Raw genomic sequence first — 17,079 nt, 5'->3', positions numbered from 1 at the left:
CTTGCTGTGTGTGATGACAAAAGAAAATAAGCCAATATTCTGGTCATGCAACATCACACAACTCAACACCAGACTCTGTCACGTAGTCAGGCAGCCAGTCCCTAAGTAACACTGCAGGGGCTACAGGACCACACAGTGTACCTCTGAGTTGTTAGCTTGTCACCTTCTACGGGCTTGACCAGTAAGGAGACAATGAACCCGAATGGATTCAGATTCTAACTGACAGACAGTGCAGAAGCAATATGCCCCTGGTGTCAGTTGCCGTGTCCCTAGTCCCACGGTTTGACACTGAATTGGAAGGCCTCAGTAACAGGCACTGCAGGTGGTGGGTCTCTGCCAGGAAGGAGCCCACAGCTGTGCCCTATGGACTGAGCAGCTCTGTAGTCCACACCTGTACTCTCAGCTGGGGCTAGGGAGACCATCCTATGTTCAACGGAAACCAGAGGTGGGTGAGTAGCAATTTCGTGTCACCTCCAGCTGGAAAAGGAGGCAGGTGAGAAATGGTCTTATAGTAGCTCTTCATCAGGCTGCTTATCTCCCCTTGCTGCAAGAGCAATCAGTAGGTTCTCTGCCAAGATTCAAGTCAGCCTGCAGTTTAGCCTTGCCTGCGTAGCCTAAGTGGGAACATGCAAGGTCACCAGGCCACCAAGACAGAGCCACACCCCTACAGTGTCTGGAACAAGACACAAGGCTTTATGCATGGTGCTACAAATATGACACCTATATACTGACTCCCACATGGAGGAGATGCTTTTCCTGTGAGTCATTAAAAATATCCCTTCATTTAGTACACACACATTGATTACTAGCATGTTTCAGGGCATATCTGCAATGCTGGCAATAACAAGACCAGTGATGTGAGGTGGATGATGGGAATATCACACTGGTGGACCAGAGAGACCCATAAACAGAAAGGAAGTGCAAAGGAGATACACAGGGAATGGACCTAAGTGGGGGTGGGGGTGGGGGGGATAGTGAGTGGGGTGACCAAGAAGCAGGAGGAAAGCTAGAAGATAAGGTTCATTGTAAGAGTGAAAGAGGTTATATATAACACAGTCGTGCTTTGACCCAGGCTGTAGATGAGAGTCACAACCTCCCCTGCATCACTGCGCCTTTTGAGGGTGATGTCTGGGAGTCTACAGATTCTGAAGGGAAAGGAGAAAGAAAATACATAGTGCAGGTAGTACATGCACCCGCCTGACAGAGATGCAGGTGCAGCTTGTTACAGTAACCAGGTGGGAATGAGCAGAGTTGGATTCGGTGACTCAAGAAGAAATGTGCTGCTGCTGCTAGGTCGCTTTAGGCGTGTCTGCTGACTCTGTGCAACCCCATAGACAGCAGCCCACCAGGCTCCCCCGTCCCTGGGATTCTCCAGGCAAGAACACTGGAGTGGGTTGCCATTTCCTTCTCCAATGCATGAAAGTGAAAAGTGAAAGTGAAGTCGCTCAGTCGTGTCAGACTCGTAGAGACCCCATGGCCTGCAGCCTACCAGGCTCCTCCGTCCATGGGATTTTCCAGGCAAGAGTACTGGAGTGGGGTGCCATTGCCTTCTCCGAAGAAATGTTCAAATGAATGTAAAGGGAGAAAACCCATTGAGAAGGGGGTAGAATAGAAAGTGAAGTCACTCAGTTGTGTCCGACTCTTTGCGACCCCATGGACTGTAGCCTACAAGAATCCTCTGTTCATGGGATTTTCCAGACAAGATACTGGACTGGGTTGCCATTTCCTTCTCCAGGAGATCTTCCCGACTCAGAGGTTGAACCCCGGTCTCCTGCATTCTAGGCAGATGCTTTACCGTCTGAGCCAATAGCTCCAACTCCCATTTCTGTACCAGAGTAGGTGCTCCATTACTGTTGTGAGAAGGCTCACTGGTCTGAGCTCTGGGAGGGAGTGATGTGCGTTAAGGACCCGCCATCAACCCTAAGCAGGGGGCGCTGAGTGTGTGAAGACAGAAGTCTCAGCATTCACCACTAACAGACACAGAAAGCTTCTTAGCCCTGCTGAGAGTGGGGCCGTGGCACCTTAGGGAAGCTCAAAGGGAAGGTGGAGGTGGTGGTGGTTGTTCAGTCGCTCAGTCGTGTCCGACTATTTATGCATGGCCTGCAGCACGCCAGGCTCCTCTGTCCTACACTATCTCCCTGAGTTTGATCAAATTAATGTCCATTGTGTTGGACGATGCTATCTAATCATCTCACCCTCTGTCGTCCCCTTCTCCTCCTGCCTTCGATCTTTTTGCATCAGGGTCTTTTCCAATGAGTCAGCTATTCGCACCAGGTGGCGAAAGTATTGCAGCTTCAACATCAGTCCTTCTAGTGAATATTCAGAGTTCATTTCCTTTAGGATTGGCGGGTTTGTTCTCCTTGCTGTCCAAGGGATTCTCAAGGCTCATCTCTAGCACCACAATTCGAAAGCATCAATTCTTTGGCACTCAGCCTTCTTCATGATCCAACTCACACATCTGTACATCACTACTGGAAAAACCGAAGTTTTGACTCTACAGACCTTTGTCAGCAAAGTGATGTTTCTGCTTTTTAATATGTTGTCTAGGTTTGTCATCAGTCTCCCCAGGGGCTCAGCGGTGAAGAATCTGTCTGTAATGCAGCACACTTAGGAGATATGGGTTCAATCCCTGGGTCAGGAAGATCCCCTGGAAGGGGGCATGGCAACCCACTCCAGTATTCTTGCCCAGACAATCCCCTGGACAGAAGAGCCTGGCAGGCCTCAGTCCATGGTCGTAAAGAGCCAGACACTCCTGAAGTGCCTGAGAATGCGTGCAACCTAGGTTTGTCATAGCTTTCCTTCCAAGGAGCAAGTGTCTTTTAATTTCATGGCTGAAATCACCATCTGCAGTGATTTTGGAGATCAAGAAAATGAAATCTGTCACTGCTTCCACTCCCCCCCCCCTTCTATTTGCCATGAAGTGATAGGACCAGATGCCATGATCTTAGTTTTCTAAATGTTGAGTTTTAAGCCAGTTTTTTCACTCTCCTCTTTCACCCTTATCAAAAGGTTCTTTAGTTGCTCTTCCCTTTCTGCCATTAGAGTGGTATCATCTGTGTATCTGTGTATCTGAGCTTCTCGATATTTCTCCCAGCAATCTTGACTCCAGTCTGGCATTTTGCATGATGTACTCTGCATATAAGTTAAATAAGCAGCATGCCAATATACAGCCTTCTCATACTCCTTTCCCAATTATAAAGCAGTCAGTTGTTCCAACTCTGGTTCTGTTGCTTCTTGACCCGCATACAGGTTTCTCAGGAGACAGGTCGAGTAGTCTGGTACTGCCCTCTGTTTAAGAATTTTGTGTATTTGTTGTGATCCATGCAGTCAGAGGTCTTAGCGTAGTCAATGACACAGAAGTAGATGTTTTTCTGGAATTCCCTTGCTTTCCCCATGACCTAAGAGATGTTGGCAATTTGATCTCTGGTTGCTCCACCTCCTCGAAACCTAAGTATATCTGCAAGTTCTTCGTTCACATACTGTTGAAGCCTAGCTTGGAGGAGTTTTCTAACTAGGAGGCTTCAGAAATTGGGGACAATCTAAGTGGAGAAGCTTCGGATATTGGATGGTGTGAAGGAAGCCTGATAAGAGAGACAAGAAAAGGAAGCTCTCCTTTCGATGTTGGTAGCAAAGTGGGCAGAGGCTAGACCATGCCTTCAAGTTCTTGTGTAGAAGAGTAGCCTTTCTCTACAAAATCATAGACAGTTCTGTAAGAGAGGGAGGGAGAGGGCAGGAAGAGGGAGACAGGCACCCTGAGTGGATGTGAGAGACCCGTTAGAAGGGAGCTGACAATTAAATGGAGGGAGGCTTTGGACTAGAGCAGATGTGGTGGAATTGGGCAAAAGTAGACGCATTAGACCTTTACGAAGCAAAATGGAGAGAACTCAGCAAGAATTTGGACTTGAGGTGAAGGAGAGGGAACTGTAAACATGGTTTAGACTAAGTTTCTGTGTCCTGTCGTAAGAGTACAAAGATGTCATGGGGAATTCTGGAAGTTGGCCAGGTCTGGGCAGAAATCCAAAATACGATCTTTATGTTTTTGAGCTCATGATCTACATGGATACAATAACCAGTATTTAAATACTTAAAATTTCCTTTTCCTTTAAAAAAAAAAAGTATTGAGATTTTTTATTATTATTACCGTGTAGTGTTCCTTTCTATACTCGTATACACTTTGGTTTTTCTTTCATGTGTATACCAGTTGTTGAATAGTTGGATTGTTTCTAGGTTTGGCTATTAGGAATATATGTGTGGAATATTTGAGTACAGGTGTTTGTGTGAGCATGTTTCCATTTCTCTTGGGAAAGTTGTCTAGGAGTAGAATTGCTGGGTCATATAAGGCTTCTCAGGTGGCGCTAGTGGTAAAGAACCCATCTGCCAATGCAGGAGACTCAGGTAGGATCCCTTCCTCTGGAAGATCCCCTGGAGTAGGTAATAGCAACCTGCTCCAGTATTCTTGCCTGGAAAATTCCATAAAGAGGGGTCCTGCCAGGTTACAGTCCATGGGGTCCCAGAGAGTTAAACACGACTGAGCAACTGAACACACAAGTACACACACACACATACATGGTAATTTATGTATCTTAGAATCTAAACTGTGTCCTCTGTAGACAGCATACACATGAATTTTTTAAAACTGTTCTCTCAATGTCTGCCTTCTGGTTGGATTGTTTTATCTATTGACATTTAATGTTGATACAGTCTTACATCTGCCAATATATATTTCTGTCTCATGTCATTTTGTTCTATGGTCCTCATTTTACTGCTTTCTTTTGCATTCAATGGATATTTTCTAATGTAGCATTTTAAACTCTTTACTGATTTTTCCACTACTTTTAAGTTATTTCCTTAGCTGTATGCCACCGTAAACATCTTACTTTATCACAATCAGCTTGAAATTTACACAAATTCGAATGAGATACAGAAATATTACTCCCATATCACTCTATTCTGGTTTCCTGTTTTCCTCATATTGTCACATATATAATAAATCTATAAAGGGTAAGTCCATTAATACACTCTTATTGTTATTATATATAATGTTATGTGATGAAAAGCTGATATACGGCAGGATATCAGGTATCTATAGCTTCTGTTATATTCACATTCTTTGTCATGATTTCTGATTCTTTGCATATGTTTGTATGGATTTGACACCATCCAGACTTGTTTCCTTACCTAATACACCTTTGCTCCCAACCACCTCCTTTGTGCTGTTACAGCGAATATATTACATTCCATGTGTCATTGCCTCAACAATAATTGGGCTTCTATGGTGGCTCAGACAGTAAAGAATCTGCGTGCAATGCAGGAGACCCGGGTTCAGTCCCTTGGTCAGGAAGATCCCCTGGAGAAGGGAATGGCTAACCATTCCCGGATTCTTGCCTGGAGAATCCCACGGACAGAGGAGCCTGGCAGGCTACAGTAATGGGGTTGCCAAGAGTCAGACATGACTGAGCTACTACCAGTTTCACAACAATAATTTATGTGATATTGTTTTAGACAGTTGCTTTTTAAACACAGGAAGAAAGGAGTGAACTATGTGTCCATAAAGAATTTTTGTTCATATAATTACCTCTACCTCTGCTCTTTGCTTTTTCACATGGATTCTGATTAACATCTGAATTCACTTATTGCAGCCTGAAGAACTTCTTGTAGTTTTTCTTGTAAGCCATTTCTAGGAACACATACCCTGAGTTTTTTTTGAAATTTGGGCATACCTTTAATTTGCTTTCATTTCTATTTTCTTAAGCCACGTTATTGTGGTGTGTATGACATATAAAAAGCTCTGTACACACCCGTGAAATCATTACCAGCTTCAATATACAAAACTGAACTGTATTTCTATACTAGTGGTGAATACTCCTAATAAGTAAGAAAATTCCAGTTAAAATAAAAAGAACTTAGGAATTGGTTTAAGCAAGGAGGTGTAAGATTTGTACATTGAAAATGACAAAACCAGTTGAAAGAAATTAATGAAAATTTAAGTAAATGGTAACTGATTATCAGCGGGCACTAGAGTTTCCCCTAGAAATTTGCTGTCATTGTACACACATCTCTGAGCATGTGGGAATATTTCCTAAAGGCACATTCATAGCAGTGTGACTGCTGGATCAAACACTTCCTTGGCTAAACAGACATATCTGGAGTACCTACTATGTGCATGTGCCTGACACTGTTCTAAACGCCAAGGAGGCATCACAGAATAGGACTAACACATGTCCCTCTTTCATGAAGGCAAATGCTGCTGAGGGTGAGGGCAAGATGGAATGTAAATTCTGATGGGTGCTGCCACAGACCCCTGCAAAGGTGTTTTACCAGTTCACACTGGCCTCAGTGGGGCAGGGGAATGAATGTGCCTTTACTGGCATCTTGGCACCGTTTGTAGGGTGGGAGGTCTAGGCAGGAGGCTGGACTCCTTATGTCCGGTTCCCTAGAAGAGCTTCAAGTCCACAACTAGGAATGATCTTCGTCGGGATTTCGGGGACATGAATACCCTAGGTGTCCATACCCTTGGTTGTGACATCACAAAGTGTATTTGTCAAAGCATGGGAGGTATCTGACCCTTTGGTGGCACTGCACCCTGAGTGTGCCATCTCTGACCTGGAGATAAGTCTGTGAGCCAGGGACTGAGGGTGCTGAAACCTTGAGGGGTTTACTATGTCTTGGGCTATGAAATTTGGAGTTTGGAGGATGCCGGGTACCATGGTCTGAGGTCTCTATGTGGTGCCTGCAGGAAACATCGTGAAAGAGCTGTATGCGTTCACCATACCAGTGCTCTGTGCAGTTGGAGTGAACGTGTCCTATGGTGTGAGCTGTGTGATTGCGACATCTGTGTCCAGGGTGTGAGGTCTCTGTGCTGTCGGGTTTCTCCATGGCCGCTTATGAAGTTACTAAAATACATGTCGGCCTGTATTCGAATTTCATCTCACTTATCGAGTCTCTAGAGTTTTAGTTTGGTGGATTGTTTGGAGTTGGGTGTCCAGTGAAGTGAGGTCTGCCATCTGCTATTTCCTTGGTCCATATCTGGTCGAGTGTATCATTGATATTTGGGTTTTCTGACCCATCACGTGAGGTCCCTTCTTTTCCCTTCCCTAGCCTTTCCCTTCTCCAGGGGAATCTTCCTAACCCAAGGATTGGACCCAGGTCTCCCGCATTGCAGGCGGATTCTTTACCACCTGAGCCACAAGGGAAGTCCAAGAATACTGGAGTGGGTAGCCTATCCCTTCTCGAGCCGATTTTCCCGGCCCAGGATCGAACCAGGGTCTCCTACATTGCAGGCAGATTCTTTAACAGCTGAGCTATCAGGGATGGAAATATTTCATGTTGTTGTTGTTCATTAGCTCAGTCGTGTCCAACTCTTTACAACCTCGTGGACTGCAGCACGCCAGGCTTCCCTGTCCTTCACTATATCCCGGAGTTTGCTCAAACCCATGTCCATTGAGGCAATGATGCCATGCAACCATCTCATCCTCTGTCGCTCCCGTTTCCTCCTGCCCTCGATCTTCCCCAGCATCAGGGTCTTTTCCATTGAGTCAGCTCTTCACATCAGGAAGCCAAAACATTGGAGTTTCAGCTTCAACATCAGTCCTTCCAATGGATATTGACGGTTGATTTTCTTTAGGATTGACTTATTTGCTCTGCTTGCTGTCCAAGGGACTCTCAAGAGTCTTCTCCAGCATCATGGTTTCAAAGGTTCAACTCTTTGGCACTCAGCTTTCCTTAGGTCCAACTCTCCCATCCATACAGGACTACTGGATAAACTGTAGCTTTGATGATAGGGACTTTTGTCGGCAACGTGATGTCTCTGCTTTTTAATATGCTGTCTCCGTTTGTCATAGCCATTCTTCCAAGGAGCAAGTGTCTATCAATTTCATGGCTACAGTCACAACCTGCAGTGGTTTTGGAGCCCGAGAAAATTAAGCCTGCCAGTGTTTCAATTTTTTCTTCATCTATTTGCCATGAAGTGACGGGACCAGATATCATGATCTTACTTTTTGAATGCTGAGGTTTAAGACAGCATCTTTACTCTCCTCTTTCACCTGCATTGAGAGGCTCTTTAGATCCTCTTCGATTTCTGCCATAAGGGTGGTGTCCTCTGTGCATCTGAAGTTATTGATATTTCTAAAAGCAACCTTGATTCCAGATTGAGTTTCATCCAGCCCAGCATTTTACATTATGTAATCTGCATGTAAGCTAAATAAGCAGGGTGACAATATACAGCCTTTACATGCTCTTTTCTGAAGCTTGAATCAGTCTGTTGTTCCATGTCCAGTTCTAGCTGATGCTTCTTGACCTGCATACAGCTTTCTCAGGAAGCAGGTAAGGTGATCTGGTAGTCCCATCTCTTGAAGAATTTTCCACCATTTGTTGTGATCCACACAGTGAAAGACTATCAGTTCAGTTCAGTTCAGTCACTCAGTCGTGTCCGATTCTTTGCGACCCCGTGAACCGCAGCACGCCAGGCCTCCCTGTCCATCACCACCTCCCAGAATTTACCCAAACTCATGTCCTTTCAGTTGGTGATGTCATCTAACCATATTATCCTCTGTCGACCCCTTCTCCCCCTGCCCTCAATCTTTTCCAACATCAGGGTCTTTTCAAAAGGGTCACCTCTTCACATCAGGTGGCCAAAATATTGGAGTTTCAGCTTCAACATCAGTCCTTCCAATAAACACCCAGGAATGATTTCCTTTAGGATGGACAGGTTGGATCTCCTTGCAGTCCATGGGACTCTCAAGAGTCGTCTTCAATACTGCAGCTCAAAAGCATCAATTCTTTGCCACTCAACTTTCTTTATAGTCCAACTCTCATATCCATACATGACTACTGGAAAAACCATAGACTTGACTAGATGGACTTATGTTGACAAAGTAATGTCTCTGCTTCTTAATACGCTGTCTAGTTTGGTCAAAACTTTCCTTCCAAGGAGTAAGCATCTCTTAGTTTCATGGCTGCAATCACCATCTGCAGTCATTTTGGAGCCCCCCCCCCAAAAAAAAATAAAATCAGCCACTGTTTCCACTGTTTCCCCATCTATTTGCCATGAAGTGATGGGGCCAGATGCCATGATCTTTGTTTTCTGAAGGTTGAGATTTAAGCCAACGTTTTCACTCTTCTCTTTCACTTTCATCAAGAGGCTCTTTAGTTCTTCTTCACTTTCTGCCACAAGGGTGGTGTCATCTGCATATCTGAGGTTATTGATATTTCTCCCAGCAATCTTGATTCCAGCTTGTGCTTCTTCCAGCCCAGCGTTTCCCATGATGTACTCTGCATATGAGGTAAATAAGCAGGGTGACAATATACAGCCTTGACATACTCCTTTTCCTATTTGGAACCAGTCTGTTGTTCCATGTCCAGTTCTAACTGTTGCTTCCTGACCTGCATACAGGTTTCTCAAGAAGCAGGTCAGGTGGTCTGGTATTCCCATCTCTTTCAGAATTTTCCATGGTTTATTGTGATCCACACAGTCAAATGGTTTGGCATAGTCAATAAAGCAGAAATAGATGTTTTCTGGAATTCCCTTGCTTTTTCTATGATCCAACGGATAATGGCAGTGGGATCTCTGGTATCTCTGCCTTTTCTAAATCCACGTTGTACATCAGGTACTTCTCTGTTCACATACTGTTGAATCCTAGCTTGATGGATTCTGAGAATGACCTTGCTAGCATCTGAAATGGGTGGAGTTGTGCAGTAGTTTGAACATTCCTTGGCGTCGCCCTTCTTTGGAATTGGGATGAAAACTGACCTTTTCCAGTCCTGTGGCCACTATGGAGTTTTCCAAATTTGTTGGCATATTGAGTGCAGCACTTTCACAGCATCAGCTTTTAGCTTTTGAAATAGCCAGGATTCCATCAACTCCACCAGCCTTGTTCATAGCAATGCTTCCTAAGGCCCACTCGACTTCACAGTCCAGTGTGTTTCTTGTTGTTTCACATTGGCACAACCAAATTCATCAAAAATAGTGAACTTGTGTTTCACAAACTGCAACAATTCGTACTCAATGTGGGTGCCAAAAACCTTGAGGCCCAAAGTAAAGTCTAAACATTGAAAATACCTACATTCCTTTAGAAACAAGTGTTTGCAGTTTGAAGTGAAGCCGGGTGACTCCTGAGTCCCAGGTCACGGAGCTGCTGGGCTGGAGGTGTGGCTGAAACTGAGGCAGCTGCAACTTGAGGCCCTCTCCCTGCATGGAGGGAGGGCCTGCCCCCAGGACGAGAAGAACTGGACCCTCAGGGGTCTCACAGTCTAGCAGAGAGGCAGGCACATTGCTTCAGGCAGCAAATATTCAACGAGGCTTTTCTGGGCTCCCTGTGCCAGATACAAGTGGCCAGACAACAGAAATCCCTGTGCTGGACTTGACTCTCCCCGAAGGGGAAGGGGTAGGGGTAGGAGGCACCCAGTAAACCCTCCTCATAACAACCCAGGGCATTCTACAGTGTGTTAGAAGGTGGTGGTGCTGTGATTAGATAAATGTCCTGTAAGGGACTCGTAGTGTGGGCAGCAAGGGGGAGAACTGCAAGTCACAGTATTGAACAGAGCAACCAGGTTGGGCTTCATTGAGGACCTGATATTTTAACAAAGACTTGAAGGGGGAAAGGAGTCAGCACAGCAGACATCTGGGGTCAGGATATTGCAGAAGAGCAAACAGTGGGGATAAATGTTGGGGGCAGAGACAGCCAGGAGGCTGGGGCAACTAGAAGCAAACGGAAAGTGGGGACCAGATGGCATTGCAGTGGGTAAGCATCTGCTCTGTCAGTGGACCAGCGGGGACAAACATGGATCAGAGGTGCTGATGGACATGCCTGTGCCAGGCCTGTGAGGGAGGCAGAGGCAGGACAGGGGGAGACAGCAGAGACAGCTGAGCTGGGGCAACAAAGTGTGAGGAGGACACACGAGGGGCAGCTCCGAGTGAGGCTGACGGCTTCCCCTGGACTCGACACGCCCTTCCTACCTGTGCTTGTGTCCCCAACTCCATAGACGCCTGTGCTCCAGGCACAGTGTCACAGACTCCACTAGCAGCCTGAGTTCATTCAACAGTCCATCGTCTGGACACAGTTGCGGGACCTACACTGCCACTTGGTCCTTGGGAAATGTTCAGTGACCTGACTGGTTCTCTCAGGATCTTGACTCCAGTTCCACTCTGGGGCTACAACTATGGCTGATGGGGCAACAGAGTGACCCACACGTGTGAAATGAAACTTGCTGCCTATTTGATCAGGAGTTTCCAGAATTAGGGGCCATATGCAACATGCAGTCCTCCCCCGTCTCTAAAGAGAAAAGAATCTGATTCCACAGATGTCCTGCTTACTCCATTCTCCTGTGTCATTATTAACACAAAAGTAACTGGTCCACGAAGAGCTACGCTATATTGACTGAGTATTTACCTTGAGTCCCACTCCTTCATTCATTGAGGAAGCAGTTCTAAGCAGGGACCAGACTCTATGTCTCCTCCTACTGCGACCAGATTGGTTATGGATGATGGGGACTGTCACCACCAAGCAGATGACTGCCACGTGCTATGTGAGAAAAGCGACAGCAGGATTTAAATTATAGAACTCTGGGAACACAGAAGAGAGCATCTGACACCTGCCATATGTCCGGGGCTGGGATGTGGTGTGGGTCCCTGGTCAGGACACATTCTCGGGGTGGGGTGTTTCTTGAGGTGGCACTTTGACCTTCCACAGTTTACACACACACGAGCAGAAGGGCACAGACCTGGTCACAGGTGGAGCCAGACAGACTTTCATTCCCAGTGGTCTCCAGACCACCATGGCAGCTGGGTCAGCTCCAGTGCTGTCCGCAGCCACTAAAAACTCTTCTTGTGCTTTGGCATGCCTCCCAATTCCTTATATCTGATAAATAGAGTGAGACTGGTGGAGACATAACTGGGGTGGGGGCTGGTTGCAAAGCCTCTCTGATATGGCAGAGTGCCTCTCTGCAGGGGAACTTAAAAGTCCTTCTTGGTGTTGCCTCTGGAGCAAACCTTTCCTACCAGTGGACTCCAGTTTCTTGGCTGCCAGGCAGCTCCTCCTAAGGCGCACACGCAAAGGGGCTTAGGACCTTTCAGGGTGGCTTTGCCCTACTGCGTACCTGTGTTTCACAAGTGGACAGGAGGCTGGAAGGATGGTGGCTCTCCTCTCATGGAACAACATCTGCATCTCGGTAACTGAAACACAAGCCACGCATGTTGTGGTCACTGCAGAGAAGACTGGCTCTGCACTCAAGAGGAACGAGGGCGTGATTCCCAGATCCAGCTTTTACTGCATCAGACACCTAAGCTCTTTCAGCTTGCTTCCTTGTCTGTGAGAAGGCTGGGGTTCATCCTTAGCCCTCTGGGTCTGTGGGGAATAAAACCCCACATGCCCAGCTCCCACAAGCTCCATAAGTAGGCTTCAGATGTCATTTACACTGTGCCCTGTGTTACGGACACATCAGTGGGGAGGGAGGCTTGCCAGAGCACTCGAGCGTATATTCCATCCTCTAGCTGGGGTGGGGGTTGGGGTTAGGTGGTGGAACTGGTGCTGTGTCCAACTATGTAGTTGGCGTTACATGCCACAGGCACACACTTCATTTCATATTTAGGTGTGTTCTGCTCAGAGGAGTTGTAGTGAATGAAGTCAGTCATCACAGGTGAATCTGTAGCAGGTAGAAGCAGCAGTGGGGTCGCTCCCTCCACTGGCCATCACAGGAACTGGCAGTTCCCTCCGTGGGTTGATGGCACCAGGTGGAGACACCTGAGGAGCTGCAAGAAGGTGCTGTGACATTCCCTAGGAGGGTCCCCGAACTGAGCTGGCAGCTCATCCTTGCCTCCCCGATGACCACAGGGACTAGTAAATCAAACGCCTGCATAAGGAGGACGTGTTAATATACTTCATCTTGTCCTAAGAGGAACTCAGGCTATAGAGTGAAAATTAGTGAAAATCTCAGCAAAACATAGTGCCTGGGAGGGGCAGTTCAAGTCCTGTTCCGTGTACTGGGTCACTGACACCGTAAAGTGACATTTTGAAATGTCCATGCTTCGGCTTATCCCTCCTCACTGTGAAGCTGGTGGTCAACCTGGATCCCTTTATGCTTCCAACACTGTGACCAAATTCCAAAGGCCACATTCAACCACAACAATGGGCCCATATAAAGCAAGAGGAGAGCTTTTCTGTCTGCATCCTATTCTTAGCAAGGAAGCCTTTCCCAGGCAAACTCTGCCATCAGATTGCATTTTGCATCAGCTCATCGTGAAGCAGGGATTCACAGTGAAATCTCCACCACCTTCCATTTGGTAAAGATATCAAATCTGTTAACTGTGACTTTTCATCCAGGTACTCACCAGGAAAAATGGAAATTGCTCTACCCAGCCTGACATCTGAACCTAAGAAGGAATCAGGCAGATGAGGAGGGAGGAAGGGCATGTGAAGATGGAGGCAAAGGCAGGAATGAGATTGTGAAATCGGTGGGTGGGGAGGGGGCGAGACGGGGTGGGGGGTGGCCTCGGGAGTACGAGTGAGCACACTGGCCATCTGATGACCAGAGGGATCTGGGTGGCTGGAATATCAAGTAGGACATGGAGCAGAAGGAGGGGGTCTGGTGAAGATCAGGCATTTGGGGGCAGAACAGACCTGCTGCACCAAGTCCAGGAGGCTGGACAGTATCCTAAGAGCAGCAGGCATCCCTGCACAGCTTTGAGCAGGGCTGGTGTGCCCAGATTGCACTGAAGAAACCTTCCCTTCCTCAGGCAGCAGGACAGAGCATGTGTTGGAAAGCATCAGGTTTGCTGGTGCATGTCAAGGAGAGAGAGGAGGGTGACCTGGCCTAGGGAACTCACTGTGCTGATGGAGAGAAGGAACAGAATCTTACTTAGACTGAGGGGGCAGAGAGATGAGGCTTGAAGACTGAGAGTGTGGTGAGAGAGAGGCAGCAGGCAAGGATGACTTTCAGGATCTCTGGCCTAAGCAGCTGGGGAGAAAGCTACCTTGCACTGAGTCAGGTAACAGTAAAGGAGGTGCAGCTGTGTGGGGAGTCGGGGAGATGGGCGCAGTTTAGACATGTTGAATATTCCTTGCCTGTGGGACTCAAACACATACCATCAGAACGACTTGGGGGAGCTGACCTAACTTCTCTGTGCCCATGATGCCTCATCTGTGATAGGGAGAATAAGACTGATAATTAAGAAAAAGACTCATTTCCTGTTTCATTGCTTTAGTCTAGGAGAATGTTCTCCTTTTACAAAGAAGTGCTGTCTTCCTGTCAGGTACTCCGTCAATAAAATGGGAATGTATCTACTTATCCTTATATCTGCTTGGTTTACATATCTGCTTTGTGTATTTTCACCATGTGGTATGTATTGTCAACTGTAAAGAAAAATAAACTCAAAGGAACAAGTGTTTCTTGTCACATGCATGCAGAACGGCAGACCATCAGCCTGTCTCTCAGAGATACAGCTCCCTTTAGAACCTCCAATCTTCACCTGTAGCACCTCACTCCCCCCAGGGGGTGGGTAGAGGCCTGTGGGACCCACTGTGTCTTACACTTCTCTTCCCTGTGAAGGCAACTCCGGTGTCCCAGAAGGTGCCTAGCACTTGATGAGTGCAGTCTCCCTGCAGACCTGTCAGTTGACTAGGGAAGTCTGTAGTTAGGAAGAGAGTGCTGAGCCTGATGTGTGGATCTGGAAACCATCACTGTGTGGTGCCGAGCTGGGAGGTGATGAAGACACAGATAACCTAGATTTGAATCAAGGTCCCACCACTTATTCCTTCTGCGACCTTGGGCAAGTTACTTACACTCTTTGTGACTCAGTTTCCTCAACTGAAGAGGATGATGATCGTATTCTGTGATAATGACTCCTTTTTGCTGCCTTTATTTAGATTACCAAAAAAAAAAAAAAAAAGAAAAAAAACCTTTTGAGAACTATACAGAGATGTTCAGGTGTCGATTACTTCCAGAGTAAAAACGGAACCTGTCAACAAAGACATGTAAAGATGCTCAACCTCGCTCATCAGGAGAGAAATGCAAATCAGAACCACAATTAGGTATCTTGTCACAGCGGTCAGAATGGTCCGTATCAGAAGTCTACACACAATGTTGGACTGGATGTGGAGAAAAGGGAATCTTCCTATACTGTTTGTGAGAATGAAAACTGATACAGCCACTATGGAGAACAGTGTGGAGATGTCTCTAAAAACTGCGAATAAAACCACCACGTACTGTGCTGTGCTAACTTGCTCAGTTGTGTCCGACTATTTGCAACCCCGTGGACTGTGACCCACCAGGCTACTCTGCCCATGGGGATTCCCCAGGCAAGAATACTGAGGTGGGTTGTCATGCCCTCCTCCAGGGGATCTTCCAAACCCAGGAATCGAAACTGGTCTCCTGCATTACAGGTGGATCTGTTATTGTCTGAGCCACCAGGGAATGCCATAAATACTGGAGTGGGTAGCCTATCCCTTCTCCAGAAGATCTTCCCGACCCAGGATTTGAACAGGGTTCTCCCACACTGCACATGGATTCTTTACCAGCTGAGCTGCTAGGGAAGCCCATAAAACTACCATATGACCCAGAAATCACACTATTGGGAATACGCCCTTAGAAAACTATAATTCAGAAAGACACATGTATCCAAATGTTCCTTGCACCACTGTCTACAATATCCATGATATGGAAGAAACGTAGATGTCTGTCAATGAATGGATAAAGATGTTGTGGCACATGTATAGAATGGAATATTAATCAGTTATAAAAGAACGAATTTGAGTCATTTCTAGTGAAATGGATGAAGCTAGAGCCTGCATTACAGAGTGAAATAAATCAGAAAGAGAAAAAAAATCATACATCAACACATCTATGTGAAATTAAGAAAAACGGTACTGATGAACCTATTTGCAGGGCAAGATAAGAGTCTCAGACATGGACAAGAGAACTATGGACACAGCAGGCAAGGAGAGGTTGGATTGAATTGAGAGAGTAGCACTGAAATATACAGATTCCCATGTGTGAAATACAGAGCTAGTGGCAAGCTTCTGTATAGCACAGGAAGCTTAGTTTGGTGCTCTGTGATGACCTAGAGGGGTGGGGTTGGGCGGTGGAAGAGAGGTTCAAGAGGGAGGGGATATATGTATATACTTATAGCTGATTCACCCTTGATCTACAGCAACAATTATACTTAAAGCAATTATAATCCAATTTTAGAAGGTGGGGGCTGTTTGAACCTCTCTGCTTTTATACTTATCTACTGGGACTGGCATGAAAGATGCTCATATTTATCATGCTGACAAAGTTCAACTTCACTTGAGCTGTTAATCAAAGCCACAGAGAAGAAATCTCTGCAGACTTTCTTGTCCCCAAAATGACTTAATGGAAAGAACCACCCTTCCCCGTCAGACTTCGGTAAGACTCCTCCAAAGTATCCAGTGACTCCTGGGTTTACCTACTACAAGGTCAAGTACAGACCTTCCTCCTTGTCATTAAAGGGCAGACACAGATCACCCAACTCCTTGTTTTCTGTCTCATGACTAGGAACAGAGATTAAAAGTCAGTTCTCCTGAAACCAGTTAGTCACAAAGATCATCATTTCCTCTTTTGTCGACGAGATTCCCCCTAAATCTTTTCCCACCTGCAAAGGTCCCCACTGTAACTTCTCTACTACTCTCTGTGGAATGAAGTACAATGCAAAACCACCTTGCTGACAGTCTGATCATCAGGTCTGTGGTGATCTCCCAATTGCAATCGGTAGAAATACAGTCAGTGTCTCTATTCGTTTGCTTTTACTCTTTCCTAGGGTGTTACTAGTAACAATCGGGAGAAAAACATTCAACTAACAGGAGCTGCTCCTCACGTTGACAGGCGACAACACAAATTAGCAGGCAAACAGGGAGAAGCCCCCGCCTTCCAACCCCAAGAGACGACCATCACCAGCTGTCATCTGTGTGGAATGAAACCCTTCCTGCGACTCTGGCAGCGATGGTTCCTCCTAGCCTCCAAGCTGCTGGGAGATGCGCTCTGGGCAAGCGGTGGAGAGGGCCGGGCACTAACTCCTCTTCTCCGAATCCCCCCTGCCCTACTGCCGCCGTCCCCAGGCAGGAACCTACT

The 17,079-nt window shown here is 46.5% G+C and overlaps 2 long non-coding RNA genes across 2 annotated transcripts in view; both read right to left on the bottom strand.

The window, feature by feature from the left end:
- LOC136153866 (uncharacterized) overlaps positions 1–15,221 on the bottom strand; it is a 29,890-nt gene extending 14,669 nt beyond the window's left edge. Inside the window, exons 1-2 of the long non-coding RNA XR_010660449.1 lie at positions 14,775–15,221; positions 12,094–12,169 (exon numbers count right to left, since the gene is read on the bottom strand). This is a non-coding gene — a long non-coding RNA (uncharacterized lncRNA). The remainder of the gene's footprint in view (positions 1–12,093; positions 12,170–14,774) is intronic.
- LOC136153860 (uncharacterized) overlaps positions 1–17,079 on the bottom strand; it is a 198,999-nt gene that overhangs the window by 155,736 nt on the left and 26,184 nt on the right. The window lies entirely within an intron of this gene.

This window comes from Muntiacus reevesi, chromosome X, assembly GCF_963930625.1.
Source record: "Muntiacus reevesi chromosome X, mMunRee1.1, whole genome shotgun sequence".
Lineage (NCBI taxonomy): Eukaryota > Metazoa > Chordata > Mammalia > Artiodactyla > Cervidae > Muntiacus > Muntiacus reevesi.
This window is presented reverse-complemented; position numbering and strand designations above follow the sequence as displayed.